Raw genomic sequence first — 15,043 nt, 5'->3', positions numbered from 1 at the left:
TTGAGGTTGTGATATTTTTAGAAGAATTTGAACCGCATAAAATACCTATTTCGTGTTTTGAGTTAACTATACCACCTTAATGGTGCGTACAGATCAGGGCGAAAATTCGGGTTAATATTGGCGGAGAACTAAGACATCCGAGTGAAACCTCTTTTATTAAGGTAAAACGAAGGTATCGGAGCTAGTATATGAAGTGATGATTATGATGTTATATGAAATGATATATGAGATAAATGATATATGATTGTTATATGAAAGATGTATATGAAGATGAATTATGTACACTGTAGAAGTGTTATTATGTGGAGAAAATGAAGAAATATAATGTAGTACCAGACAAGAAGAAGAAGAGAAAAAAGAGAATTTTTAATAAAATATGTGGGAAAAATGAAAGAAGAAACATAAAAAATGCCAAAATAAACAAGCAAAATTAAGAAGATACTAAGCAAATAAGTAGCTAATCATTGAATTTTTGTCTAAGAATTAAAATTGTAAATTTTTTTTTCTCTAAAGTAATGTTAATTATAAATAACTTATTTTTAAATGTAGATAACGAATTCAGGTTAAATTTTCGCGGAAAATGGAAATGTTTGAATTAAGGATAGACAATATCTTACAATAGTGTTATTAGATAGTAAGCAAAGGGACACAAAAAGTGAAGTTCTTAGAGAGATTAAATCTTTATTATAGGTACAAGAGAGTTATTAGAAGTTTTTTAGAGACACATATTAGAAGTTTTTTAGAGAGATTACATTTTTATTATAGGTACATTATTTTAAAGTTAGTAAGGCGTATATAAATAAATCAAAATAAGACTGAAATAATAAGATGAAATAGTAAAGTAACGTTAAATTCTTTTTTTTATATACCATTTAATAGAAGTTTAGGTAATATTTAGCTTAGCTTAGGAAGTATTAAAGTCGAGATTTTATTACAATTAGATTAGTTACGGCTTATAGGCACTAAAAGACTATTTAAAAGTTAGGATCAATTTCATTCACTGTGGACACTGTTTTGATGAAGTGAATTAGTGAACGGGAAAAAGGACGAAAAGACACGACGTGAAAGTACGTGAACTAGTAATAGGTTATAAAATACCAGTTTTAGTATAGGGAAAATATGAACTTTTGTGTAAAATAGGAAAAAGAATATACATGTTTAGGGAAAAATTGATTGATCTGAAATGTACCATGTTACAGTTAGTTAGCATAGTTAGAAAATTTAATTTTTCAAATAGTATTAGGTAACCATAAACATTTTTGTAAAAGGGAAAGAGGAGCATCACATTTTAAAAATATGTAATTTTAACAAAACGGGGAGGTGTGATATTATAATATCACCCTGTACAAAAGATGTGTTATTCAAAGAAAAACATATATCATTCATCGTTCGCCCTTGACCAAGGCCGAGCGTGAGGTTGCGGGAGTTCATCATGTATATAAGTGAACGCCCGATGATACGGATCGTTCGTTATCGTTATAATTATTTATAGTAATTAGTAATTGAGCAATGTGACGGTAGGTCGTTACTGTGATATGTAAACCCATTGTTATGGTTAATTGTAGACGGAGTTAAAAGTAAATAATATAATGTATTTGAACTAAGAGAGTTTTAATTAATTACGACCTAGAAGGCAGTAACATCACACTACTTATTACAGGAGGTAAAAGTGCAAGCGGCGCTATTTCTACGTAGCATGCATTAAAACGCATGTATTAGGCACGGGAAACACTATGTGTTTATAGCTTTTTTTAACAATCAAAAAATAAATTTTTAGCAATGAAAATATTCAAAACAGATAAAATTTTACTTAAACTTTTAAAGGCGGTAAGCAGAATTGCTATTTTATTTTTTAATCAAAAGTTATTCGGGTTCAAAAATTGCAATTTTTCGATTTTTTGAAAGTTCAACCGCATTTATCTCGAAAACTATGCATCCTAAGAAAAAATTTGTAGGAACATTTTTTGGTTAGAATGGCCCAAAAAATACAAAAAAATGTTTTGTTTTGCGAGAAATCGCTGTTATGTGATTCCTCAACTTCTTGGTTTATAACAATCTTATCGACATCCGGATCAACTGTTACCCAAAAAATTCGTGTTCTACAGGTCAAAATACATAAAAAAAACTTGGGTAAGTCCATCTGAATACAGGAGGCCGTTGTACCCCCCTTGGCGACAGGACTAATACCATAATCAATGTTTTTATCACCACATAAGAGATTATTGTAGTTTCCCTGTTACGTGGCGACCAGAAGCAAAACTATAAATGCAATTGAGAGACGAAGAGACCACGACGGCCTAGAAAAAGGTGGAAAGATACAATCAAAGAAGATCTGGACTAAATTGTGGCAAATATCCGACTAAAATGGAAGGAAATAGTAAACAAGACATCGACTCACGAAGAGTTGTAACGAATGATGATGATGAATGTGTCGTTCTCCTCGTCTATGTTTTCTAATTAGTAAGGAATTAGTGGTATCACGTAATTCGTGAAGTTAAGATGATTTACAACGTATGTTGCACCAATTCAACATAATCGCCAGAAAATTGAACATGTTCATTTCCTCAAAAAGACAAAATGCGTGGTTATGGTTATAACAGCAGATCCAATAAGATGTAAATTGGAGCTGGAATGTCAGATAATAGAACACGTGATTTAGTTTAAATACCTAGGCTTCACACTATGTAGCTACGGAAGGCTCGAAACAGAAGTGGAAGATCAAGTGAATAGAGCAAACAGAGCCGCAGGTTGCCTGAATGACACAATATGTTTCATTTAATTTGTATAAATGGATTATAAAGCGTTTTTATGAAGTACATTTGTTCGGAACACACTGTAACTGTAATAGAACCAAGGTGACATTTTAGAATAAATTGGTAACATTTATTTGACAGTTGCGGTGATGACACTTCATATTTGTTTATATTCTTTACTATAAGTATCTGTTCTATTATATTTACTGCTTTTATTATTTACTTTACTATAAAAAGATCCTCTACTATAAAAATATAAATTTCTCCTAATTTTATCACGACTTGGAATAATAGAGCTATCTGACAACATTTTTAGTTGTTATTGTAGACATATACAAAGAAACCTATCGGCTTCTCCCAAGATTTCGGAGCCGTTTTTTAATAATTATTAACAATGCAGTGCAAAAACGCTTGCACTGCAAATCTTAAATGATTATAACTGAATTCTTGTTCCTAATTTCTTAAGTTTTTATTTATTTACATTGAATATTAATTTGTTTTGTTGTATAATCCACGTTTACAATATATATGTGATCTGTTTACTTTGGCAACTATGTCAACTAAGATCTCTGCCGTAGATAATGACGTGCAACGGTAAGCAAATTAGACGGACTGTACATAACTTAAAAGATTTAGCAACTAAACGCCATACTGTCTGTGTGCGCATGCGCGCAGAATTATGAAATTTTACTCTCAATCGCGCCTAAAGAAGTATAACTTCAAAAACAGACAGAGTCATGTCTATACAAAAAGAAGAAGAAGAAGACGTTATTCGTTTGACTATTTCTGTCCAATTACCTTTGTCTCGTGTGTTGTTTTGCTTCGGAGATTGAGTACCCAGTCATGTCATTTGTTTGGTCAGATGTTCGTACTGGAAATCTTCCACTGGATCTTTTGCCTGCTACGTTGCCTTCAACTATCATAGTATTTGCTTCTTTTAGTTACGTGTCTAATATCTCTTGTATTGAATTCTAGTTATTTGATAGAGTATTGAAATAATCGAATAGGCTTTTTGATGGTTGATTTTTTTGAAGCCTAGGTGCCGATAGTAAGTACTGATTCTCGAACAAGGCGAAATGTTGTTTTTTTTGAAACGTCAGAGTTTTTCTACATTTTTGTGAGTTTTAGTTTTGCCGTTCTGGCAATGGTGATGCGTCGATGAAGTTCTTACCACTGTTACTGAGGACGAAGCCTAAGGAACTTAATTGTCTGATCATTGTGTACCCTGTCAAGTTTCGTATCTCTGTTTGTTGCTGTTTCTATAGATGATCATAACGTTAGCTGTACTCAACATGCCCAACTTATTCTTAATTTGTTCCAGTTATTCTACTGAAGCCAACAATGTAACCTTGGTCTCAGCTTATCGTAAGTTTTTGATTTTTATTGCTCCTATTAATCTAAATTAATCTATTATAACAAAACAAAAGCAAGTTTGACATTTAATAATACCATTAGTTAGATGGCTCTGCTCGAGTTACTTGGGAACAAAAAAAGAATGAGGAAAATTGCTCCATGAGAAGCCGAGAAAATGCATTTTTTAACGTTTACCGACTTTGAACTTGGAGATTACATTTTCTTCAACCTAATTTTTGATTGTAATTTTGCTATTTTTGGCAATTTTCATTCGTAAGATCGATAGATTTTATTCTAATAATATATTATGAGTATTTCACAGATATGACAATGTGTGTGGAGAAAGAGGACCGAAATAAAAAGGTGATGGTTCGAAAATGATGATCCTATTGTTTATATCTTTGCCGTAAATACCGGTCAACTTTGACCGGTTGTATCTCAGGAACCACTCATCACAATCTAACGGTTTTTCTTTTAAAAGAAGCGTCCTGCCCCTTTTTTCCAATACCGTTTTCATAATTTAATTTGATTTAATAATTCCCGCGATATTCTATTTGTTTATAAGCCATGTCTCTATGCAAAATTTAATTACGGTGAATTTTTATTTGCGTATTTTTGGTGTAAGCACGTGGTGCAGATATGAACTCCTAAAATTAATTATGCAGGGAAAGATTCAAGGAAGGCGCAGCATAGGTAGGAGAAAAATGTCCTGGCTGAGAAATCTCAGAGAATGGTTTGGATGCAGCTCAACTAAACTCTTTCGGGCTGTAGTGTCAAAAGTGAACATAGCAATGATGATTGCCAACCTTCGTCGCGGAGATGGCACGTAAAGAAGAAGAATGTGTAAAGTTAAAATCTTTTGAGTTATAGAACAAAAATTGAAAAAACACGATTTTCCAGCGCCATTTTGTTTATAAACAAGTAGCACACTATCTGCGGACTTTGCATACCTATATTATTAATATATACAATCATAAGATTCGATTCCAGCAATAAAATTGCTGGTAAATAACTTTTCCGTGTATTTTGCTAATTAGTCCAGAGTATAATGCCAAATTATGATACTGTCCACTCCTGCATATCTGTTTATATCTGTGTTTTATATTTTTGAGCATCCGTTTGTGAGCTGACATATCCAAAAATACTAAATCCAGCACTGGTTGATTACTGACACTTTACGAGGCTGAGAAATACCGGAAGCCACCACATTCAGGCAAATGGCTTAGTTAGAATTGATAATAGAGTGAATATGCAGGGGAGTTCTTTTCCAAGATGATGGACAAATCTGTTTTTAAGGACGTCAGACGTAAATGACGAAGCTTTAAATTGTCGAAATTGGGAGAATCTGGAAAAGGGTCACTTTTATCATCGGCGATAAAATTTAAACTGCTAAAGGTTTTATTCGCTTCAGTTAACTTAGTAAAAGGACTTTGAGAGGTTTGTATATATTTTTTTTATTTAAAAAACTCACTTCACATAAAACAAAATGTTTGCCAACCGTATTATATCAAGTGGATTACAGACCTATAAATAATAAGTAATTGTAAAGATTAAGTTCTGTTTGTGGAGATACTTTTTTTTGAAAAGTGAAAAATAAATAATTTTGTCATATTTTTCATTTTATTTCTTCCTGAAAAACATTTCATTTCTTCTATCCGGTAAAAGTACAAAAAAGAAGTTTGAATAATAAAAATAAAAATAATGAAGAATAATAAAAAAAATTAGCGGAATCCGTTAATCTGTTCACGAACAAATCTATTTTGAAAATGAGCATAATTTTCTGTATCCCTAGCTTATCCCTCGAGTTATTTGTGTGAATATGTTCATTCTTCAACAAGAAAACTACTTTTTCGGGCGGTTTTTCGCAAATAACTCAAAAAGTATTTGATCCAAAAAAAAATTCTTATCAAAAATAGTGCTTATAAAAAAGTGAAAAAAATGGTGTAAGTATATAAGTATTATAAAGTCTGTAGAACCAGTAGAAACTAGTGATGTTGAAAATGTAACTATTCGTTACAAAGTACTCGTTAATTACGAATACCGAAAGTAACGATTACCATACAGAGAGGTAAATCGTTACTCTGATTACTTTCATTACTCTGATTACTTCGTACCAATCGTATCAGAGCGAGTACCTATTTTGAGTATTGTATCTACAATCGGTTGAATCGGAGTCGGACCGGTATTTCACGAGTGTTTGGTATTAGTACAGTTAACTAAAATTTTATCTATGTAGGGCGAAGGCTATGAAGAGTTTTACAGGATTACAGGGCGCTGAGAAGTAGCTGAAACAGAGCGAGGTATATCATTTAACAAAGCTTGCACCCAGAAACAGATGTCTATACGATTTGTCGAGGTAGATAATTATCAGAATTTTACAGATGTTAGTTCCTTTGAAAATAAAAATGCAACACCTTAGATTTTAATAATAAATACACACTATTCTTATCTGGCCTAAAAAAAATAGCTTAGATTTACCGGAAAATATGTAGAAATGATAATATTTCTAGACTATGATCATCAACTTTATTTTTACATGTAGGTATGACATTGTTTTGATTAGACCAGGGCATTTAACACTAAAAACACAGGAATAAATATATTTTTAAATTTAGTAGGTACATAGAGACTTGCAACTTTTGGCATTGTATTTATGTTCAGGATGACATCTGGAAAAAAGTCTACAATAGAAAAATAGGTGTAAATGCATTATTACATTTTAAAGAGTATAAAATGCATCGAAAAATGCATAAACATGTTAAAATCAGTCGGGGTATTTGCGGTCACTGAACACGAATATGCAATCAGAACCGACCTCCTGGGTGCCCAGGGTTACTGCTAAGGTACGTAATCTAGAGTTTCGAGGTTTTTTTTGCACTTAATTGATGCAAACAGATTACTCGAGATTACTGATATTGTGGAGCAGCAATGACAGAGCAATTACATATCATTTAATTTCTATCCATTAAATAGATTGGTGAAGGTCGTTGTTATATCGGATCTTATACTTATACGAAATACTGAGAAATGCGATTCCCGATATGATTACCGGTACTCAAATACAAGAGTAATCATATTAATCAAAGTATCCTACTAATACTAATACAAAATATGTACTGAGAAATGCGATTCTCGATATGATTACCGGTCCTCAAATACAAAAGTAATCAAAGTAACGAATACTGTCAGTGGCGCACCCAGGGGGTTTGGGGTTTAAAACCCCTCCCAGGACATATAAAAAAGTATAAAAATTAGTAGGAAAATGTAACTTTTCTTTCAGAAACAATACAAAACAATTTAGGGGCCCAAGCGAAGCTAGGACAAATAATAATCCCGGACAAAAATCTCCACAAATTATTCCTGGACAAAAAATCCCCAGACAAAAAATCCCCGGACAAATAATCCCCGGACCAAAAATCCCGGACAAATAATCCCCAAAAATTTTTTTGGACAAAATATCCCCACAAAAATTCCCGAATAAAAAATCCCCAAGAAATATTTGCTGCTGAATAGTTCTCTAAAAATTTTTCCGTGAATGCAATCGACTCATATGTTTTTCAGCATCAGTGCATGAGAGTTAAAGCAATCGCCATGAAACCGCTTTTCGGCACGAAAATAATGATTAGCAATTGAGATTAAGCATGAATTGTAATTTCGATTACCAAATTTCGAATTTCAAATCCATGCCGAAAACTTCAAATTTTACATGACAAACGAGTGTGAGTTTTTCAAAAATCGTGGAAGATATGAGGAATGCGCTAAGGCTGTGGGAACCATGTTGTAATTATCCGCTTAAATCTCTTACTCACTCTGCTTTGAATAACTATTTTCAAAACTTTGCCTATTCGTGATAAGAACTGCTGGTCCGGAAAACGATAATCTTGTTTGTAATGCAAAAAACCTGTTACTTTTTGTAAATTTAACGTCAAAAATATTTAGTTATTATCATCATCAATGGCGTTATAAATCTTCGAGTTTCCTTGCGAGTGTTTTACTATTGCCTTTTATGTGTCGGTCCTGTGCCACTATTATCCAATGTCTCACTCCCATTTTCTTCAGATCTTCTCTGACTGCATCTTTCCACCTTTTTCTAGGCCGTCCTACAGACTTTCTCCCATCTGGCCTCTCCCCGAAGAGCTATGTCTGGTTTGATTTTTGTACAAATGCCAGGTTAAACAACAATGGGGACAACGGATCTCCCTGTCTCAGTCCAGAATTTAGGCAGAAAGCATTTGATATTTCCCCACCTCTTCTAACTTGTGCAAAGAAGTTACTTACACACATTTGCGTTACCGCAGTTAGCTTTTTGGGTACGCCCAGCTAGACCATTGTCTTCCATAGTGTAGGATGATTAATTGAATCATAAGCCTGTTTGAAATCTATAAAGATCTGATGCACGCCTTGATTATACTCCCAATCCTTTGAAGCATTTGTCTAATAGTTAATATTTGATCAACAATCGATCTTCCGGATCTGAAATCACACTGGTAGTCACCAACTATTTCTTCGGCGTATGGTAGTAATTTTTTATTAATACATAACGAAAAATATTTAGTCATTAGTTTCATTTCACTGCAAGCAACATTTCAGAAACCTGCTTCAAAACTATGTCGAAAACCTGTGTTCTACGTTTATATAACAAAGCTAAACATTTTTAATAGCGCAAAAAATATTAATGGATGCACACAGATAATAGGCAATGTTTGAAGCTTAGTTATTCAAGGCAGAATGGGCAAAAGATTTAAGCGAATAATTACATGATTCCCACAGCCTTAGCTCAATCCCCATATCTTCCACGATTTAAAAAAAACTCACACTCATTTGTCATGTAAAATTTGAAGCTGGTAATCGAAATTACAATAATTCATGCTTAATCTTAATTACTAATCACTATTGTCGTGCCGAAACGCGGTTTCATGGCCATTGCTATAACCCTTATGCACTGAGGCTGAAAAACATTCGAGTCGATTGCGTCCACGGGAAATCTTTTAGAGAACTATTTGGTAGCAAATATTTCATGTGGATATTTTGTCGAAAAAAATTTGTGGGGAATATTTGTCCGGGTTTTTTTTGTGGGGATTTTTTGCCCGAGGATTATTTGTCCGGGGATTTTTTGTCTGGGGATTTTTGTCCAGGGATAATTTGGGGGAGATTTTTTCTCAGCTTTTATTTGTCCGAACCCCGCCCAAGCCAACCCCCTAGCTAGAGGAAAATTCTGGGTGCGCCACTGAATACTTTAAATGATTACTTTATACAAAAGTAACGAATACCCGAAAATAACTATAATTAACATCACTAGTAGAAACAGAGTTGTAGGAAAAGTAGGTTTTTATTCGTCAAATTCCAAATTGAATATTTCAGCGTGAAGTAACCAAAGAGCACTTTTCTTGGAAAACTTATTACAACTTTTTTAAAGTGTTCAAAAAGCTATATTTTTGTTTTTTTTTTTTTTTTCAAAAAGGTTTCTAACATCAAAAGTAAGTAAGTTACGCTCAAAATAAGGTTGGTTCCTTTTTATTGGTGAAGAAAATCGTAAAAATCACCCCCTAATTAGCATCCCAAATGGAATTATTTATTACCGCTTCACAAGTTACTTTTCTTATGTACTGTTTATATGATCTGTAAGTTTTGCCGGTTCAAAGTGCTTATTATTGAAAAGGTTGTAGGTCGTTAAAAGGTCTTGAATAAGTCAGTAACCACGAGTGTACGCAAAATTTTGAACAGCCATATCTTAACGAATTTTTGTCTTACAGTAAAACACAAAATCCAACATATTGAGAAAAGCAAAACCTACATGTTTTTACTACTTTTATTGAGAGCTTTGGTATCACTAATAATAATTTGTAAGTTATTTTGAAAAAAGAAATTATTTTCAAATTTAAAAAAATATTTTAAAACCAATTTTTTTAAAAATTCAGCACTTTGAACCGATGAAGCTTACAGATCATATAAACAATAAATTAACACGGGAACAGTCGCGCTCTATTCTGTCACGTAATCGGTCGCGCATTAGATTTTGTCTAACAATACGAATTTAGACGCGAATTTACAACAAATCTTTGTGTTATACACTGGCGAAGCGTCCATGTAACCACTGTTACCATTGGTAACAGTTAAAAATCTTGCAAATAAATATTTTATGACGATGAATAATTCTATTTACCAATATTTTTACCAATAGAAATATATTATTATATTATGTGGTAATAGTACCTAACTCAGTAAATAGCCAACTACTCGTAGATACGAAAATATTGGCGAGTTTATGTGACTCAGTTGCACTTAATTATACTCTGTTACCAGACTCATTTCTGGTTACAATGGTTATATACCCACGCTGGCGCTCGGGACCGGCTAGTGACTGAAAATTTTGAAGAAGCGACGGCATAAGCGCGCTGTGTATTAGTAGCGCTGTCACCAGATTTAAAATTGGTGACAGTACCTATAAAAAGTGTGTGTGCAGTTAACCATGGATGAGTGTCGCTTCTTAATCGATCAACTACTTAAAAAGTAATTCTCCTTGATATTCGATATTTTAAATTTAGTTGGTATAGTGAAAATCCTTGGTTATATTATGGTTGCAAGAAAAATATACTGTATTGTTGGCCATGTCTTCTGGTTTCTACAGAAAAATGGGTGGACCAGGTTCACGATTTAAATAGTGTTAGATTTTTAAAAAGTAGACCTGTTTCTCCGTTACCTACATGTAAGATGTATACCCAATTTGATTCAGTTTGGCAAAACAAAAATCAAAAGTTCTCTTAACCAAGCTTTTAAAGCAAATATTGATAAACATATTGAGTTTGTTAAAATAATAGATAGGTATATCCTTAGCACACTTATAATAGATACTGTATGTTTTTGGGCCAAACAAGAACTAGCGTTTCGTGGTCATTTTGAGTGCGACGACTCTGACTATCCAGGCAATTACAGGGAATTGTTATCATTAATTGCCATAAAAGATCAAAAATTTTGTCAACATCTAGAAACATCTGTTTTTTCGAAAGTTTCAAGTGATATACAAAATTATATTATTGAAGCTACACTCACCGGCACAAAATTCCGCCACTCAAAATTTTTGATTAAGTTTGACAATTTATAACTTTATTATTTGCGCTCCGATTTTCAAGATTCTTACAACAGTTTGTAGGTACATGTATTCCTATTGTTTGGTATTATTCCGATGACAAAAAATTTTGCTTACATATCATTGTACAGGGGTGAAAGGAAGCTTTGTATTTTCTCCTAATTTTAAAAAATTCTGTGGAAAAATGGAATAGGTGATTTTGTCTCATAGTCCTGTAATATTTACCCGGAGGCATCACCAACATTTTGTTTTTTGAATTATCCGAATATCTTTTTTCTTGTAAGAGCTGTACCATTTTTTGTAAAAAAAAAACACTGATTGACTCATACAATTGAGGTTGGATTGATAAGATTAGAATGGCCCGAATGCAGCCCAGATCTCAATCATATTGAGCATATATGGGATGAAAAAAAAGCTATTTGCCGTCATCCTAGGCCTCCAGAAAATTTGGTACAGTTATGGTCCTGGTAGAGGAATATCGGGCTATTCCCCAAGCAAGGAAACACATCTTTATTAGATGCTAAACAGATTGCGAGCAGTCGTTGCTGCAAGAGGCAATAACCGCTATTGAATTGTTTTGTTTTGTTGTTAAATTTGTTTTGTTTTGTTAATTTTAGTGCGTTTGATACTTTTAATTAAATAAACCTTCAAAGCAGTGTTTTTAATTACAGCTCTTACAAGAAAAGAGATATTCAGATAATTCAAAAAACAAGACCTTAGTGATACCTCCAGAATAACACAAAAGGAGTATGAAACAAAATCAGCCCTCCAATTTTTCCACAGAATTTTTTAAAGTTAGGAGAACAAACAACGCTTACATTCACCCCCGTATAATGCCATCCAAGCAAAAAATTTTTGTTACCGGAATAATAGCAATTGATATCAATACATGTAAGTACCTACCTACAAACTCGTGCAAGAATCTTTAAAATCGAAGTACAAATAATAAAGTTATAGATTGTCAAACTTAATCAAAAATTTTGGGTGGCTGAATTTTGTGCCGGTGAGTGTAGGTATATATACATTTAGCCATATCTTCACTTTTTAAATAAGATTTTTTGCATCTGGTTTTGGTAACACTTCAGAAAAAGTCACGCGTCGCCACTGGTGTTATAGTATTTTTTATTTACTTGTAATGTTAGAAATATCATTTCTAAAATTATTAAAGCTAATTTTTTCTTAACAAACCATAAATTCCAAAATAGTAGAAGAAGGGAAAAAGAAAAAAAAACAAAAAAAAGAAAAAATAAAGAAAAAAGAAGAAAAAAAAGCAAAAAAAGAAAAAAAAAATAAACCTACGCATTACTACACACTTCCTCGAGGCACTTACGAGTGGAAAGTTATGTTACAAAATGTTTCATCAAGTTATCACGAAAAAGGATAAAATGTTAGATTTTTTCTAACGGCAAGACTGCTCGCGAGTTAAAGTAACTTGTGAATCGGTAACGATTAATTTCATTTAGGATGCTAATTAGAAGATGATTTTTACGATTTTTTTACCAAAAAAAGGCCCTTTATTTAGAGCGTAAGTTAATTACTTTTGCTGCTAGAAATTAAAAGATAAAAGAAAAATAAAGCTTTTTTAAACACTTTAAAAAAGTTTTCCCTAAAAAGTGCTTTTTTTGGCTATTTCACGTTGAAATATTCGATTTGGAATTTGACAAATAACAACCTATTTTTCATTAGATAAAACTCTGCTTCTACTGGGTCTATAGACTTCAATACATTTTCCTTTTGAATCATTTGGGAAAAGCCGTCTAGAAACGTGGTTTTTTGTTGAAAAATGAACATATTCACTCACAAATAACTCGAAAAGTGTTGACTTAGTGAAAAAATTCTATAGAACAAAAGTTGCTTAGAATTAGTCAGTTTATCCATTTTATACTTCCGAGAAGGGGTGAAATTTACCCCCAGGGGGGTACAAGCACACATCGGCACAATATAACTTTTCTTCTTTGACATGTTAGCTATGTGTATGCTAAATTTCACGACAATCCAAGTAGTTCTTTAAAATTTACAAACCCTGAGTAAATGGAGTATTCCATGAAGCACGGACAACAGGGTTCTATTGGAACTATATTATACAAATTGTTATGCTCTGTATTTTCTGTTTGTTATGAGATTGATTAGCATATTCTTATTTTGATTAATTAAATAAGTATTTTAATTACTACTTATGGAAAACAAAACCAAAATTAAATAAAACTTTCCAATAAAATTTATTCTCAGGGCTAATTTATTTTAATGTATTACCTTTGGTTTGTGGCTTCTAGTATCTCTAGTTGCTTACTTCATCCAGAACAAAAGAGGGAAAATAAATATACTCAATGTCATATAAATTCTATAAATATTATTTATTTATCCAATATACCATAAATATAAGATTTAAATGTATGCTAAAACTCAATTTTTTTGCAACTATTTCTTATCAAAAAAATAATCTTTAATTATGCTATCTCCTTTTTTAACAAAATTTTTATTTAAATAATTCGTTAGACTGTTCTTATATATATATATATATATATATATATATATATATATATATATATAACAGCCCTACAGGCCTTAGAGGCCCTTGGCTTCGATAGTCTTGACTAATTTCTTCCACTTTTTGCGGTCCTGTACTTGTCCTCTCCAGTCTCTTGTACCCATTTCTTCTAGGTAAGTCCGGACGGCATCAAACCACTTCCTTCGTGGTCTCCCTCTTCTTTTCTTCCCTTGTTCTCCTGCTGATAAAACTCTTAGGACGTTTCTTTCTTGTGGCATTCGTAAAACATAGCCCAACCATCTAACTTTCTGTGCCTTGATTTTCTGAGTTATTTTAGGTTTCTTATACATCTCCATTAGCTCCTGGTATGTTCTTCTGCGCCATTCCCCGTTATCCTCCTTTATACCACCAAAAACTTTTCTCAATATTTTTCTCTTCCAAATCTCTAGCTTCTTTTCTACTTTCTGGTTCATTGTCCAAGTTTCACATGCATACAGTACCGTTGGTCTCACTATTGCTTCATACGCTCGGATCTTGGCTGCCCTGGACACGTTTTTTGCCTTCAACAGTGCGTTTAATGAACCTACTGCTTTGCTACCTTTTAACAACCGTTTATCTATCTCTCTCTCTTCGTCTCCTCTATTTGTAACTGTGACTCCAAGGTACTCAAATTCAGTTACCTTCTCAAATTTATAATCTTTGTCATTTGTCCTTAGAGTAATCCACTTATTTTCTTCAGCATTTTCTCCTCTCATTTCCATATACTTGGTTTTTCCTTGGTTTATAGTCAGGCCATATTTTTTTGCTTCTTCTTCAAATTGCTTGAACATTTTTTGAAGTTCTATTCTTGAACGCGTCAGAAACACCAAGTCATCTGCAAAACCTATACACTGTTAAGAATCGTGCCACTTGTCTGGATATTGGCTCCTCTAATTATATTTTCTAGTACTAGATTGAATAAGTCTGTTGACAGGGGGTCCCCTTGTTTTAATCCTGTGTTGACGTTAAACTGATTTGAAAAACTGCCTTCTATCATGACTTTATTGACTGTGTTGGTTAACGTCATTTTAACTAATCGTATCAGTTTCTCTGATATTCCTAGTGCTCTCATTGCTTCGTATAGCCCGTTTCGTGAGATTGAGTCGTAAGCCTGTTTAAAATCGATAAAGAGCATATGTAATCCTAGATTTTGTTCATAACTATTGTTTTGCAATAACTTTAGCAAAAAAATTTGATCGGTTGTTCCTCTTCCCTGTCTGAAACCAGCCTGGTATTCTCCTATTATCTCTGATTCATAAGCTTTCAATCTAGTTCTTATAATTTTTGCTAATACCTTATACACTACTTCTAACAGTGCGATTC

The sequence above is a fragment of the Diabrotica virgifera genome, chromosome 6 (assembly GCF_917563875.1).
Source record: "Diabrotica virgifera virgifera chromosome 6, PGI_DIABVI_V3a".
NCBI lineage: Eukaryota > Metazoa > Arthropoda > Insecta > Coleoptera > Chrysomelidae > Diabrotica > Diabrotica virgifera.
This window is presented reverse-complemented; position numbering follows the sequence as displayed.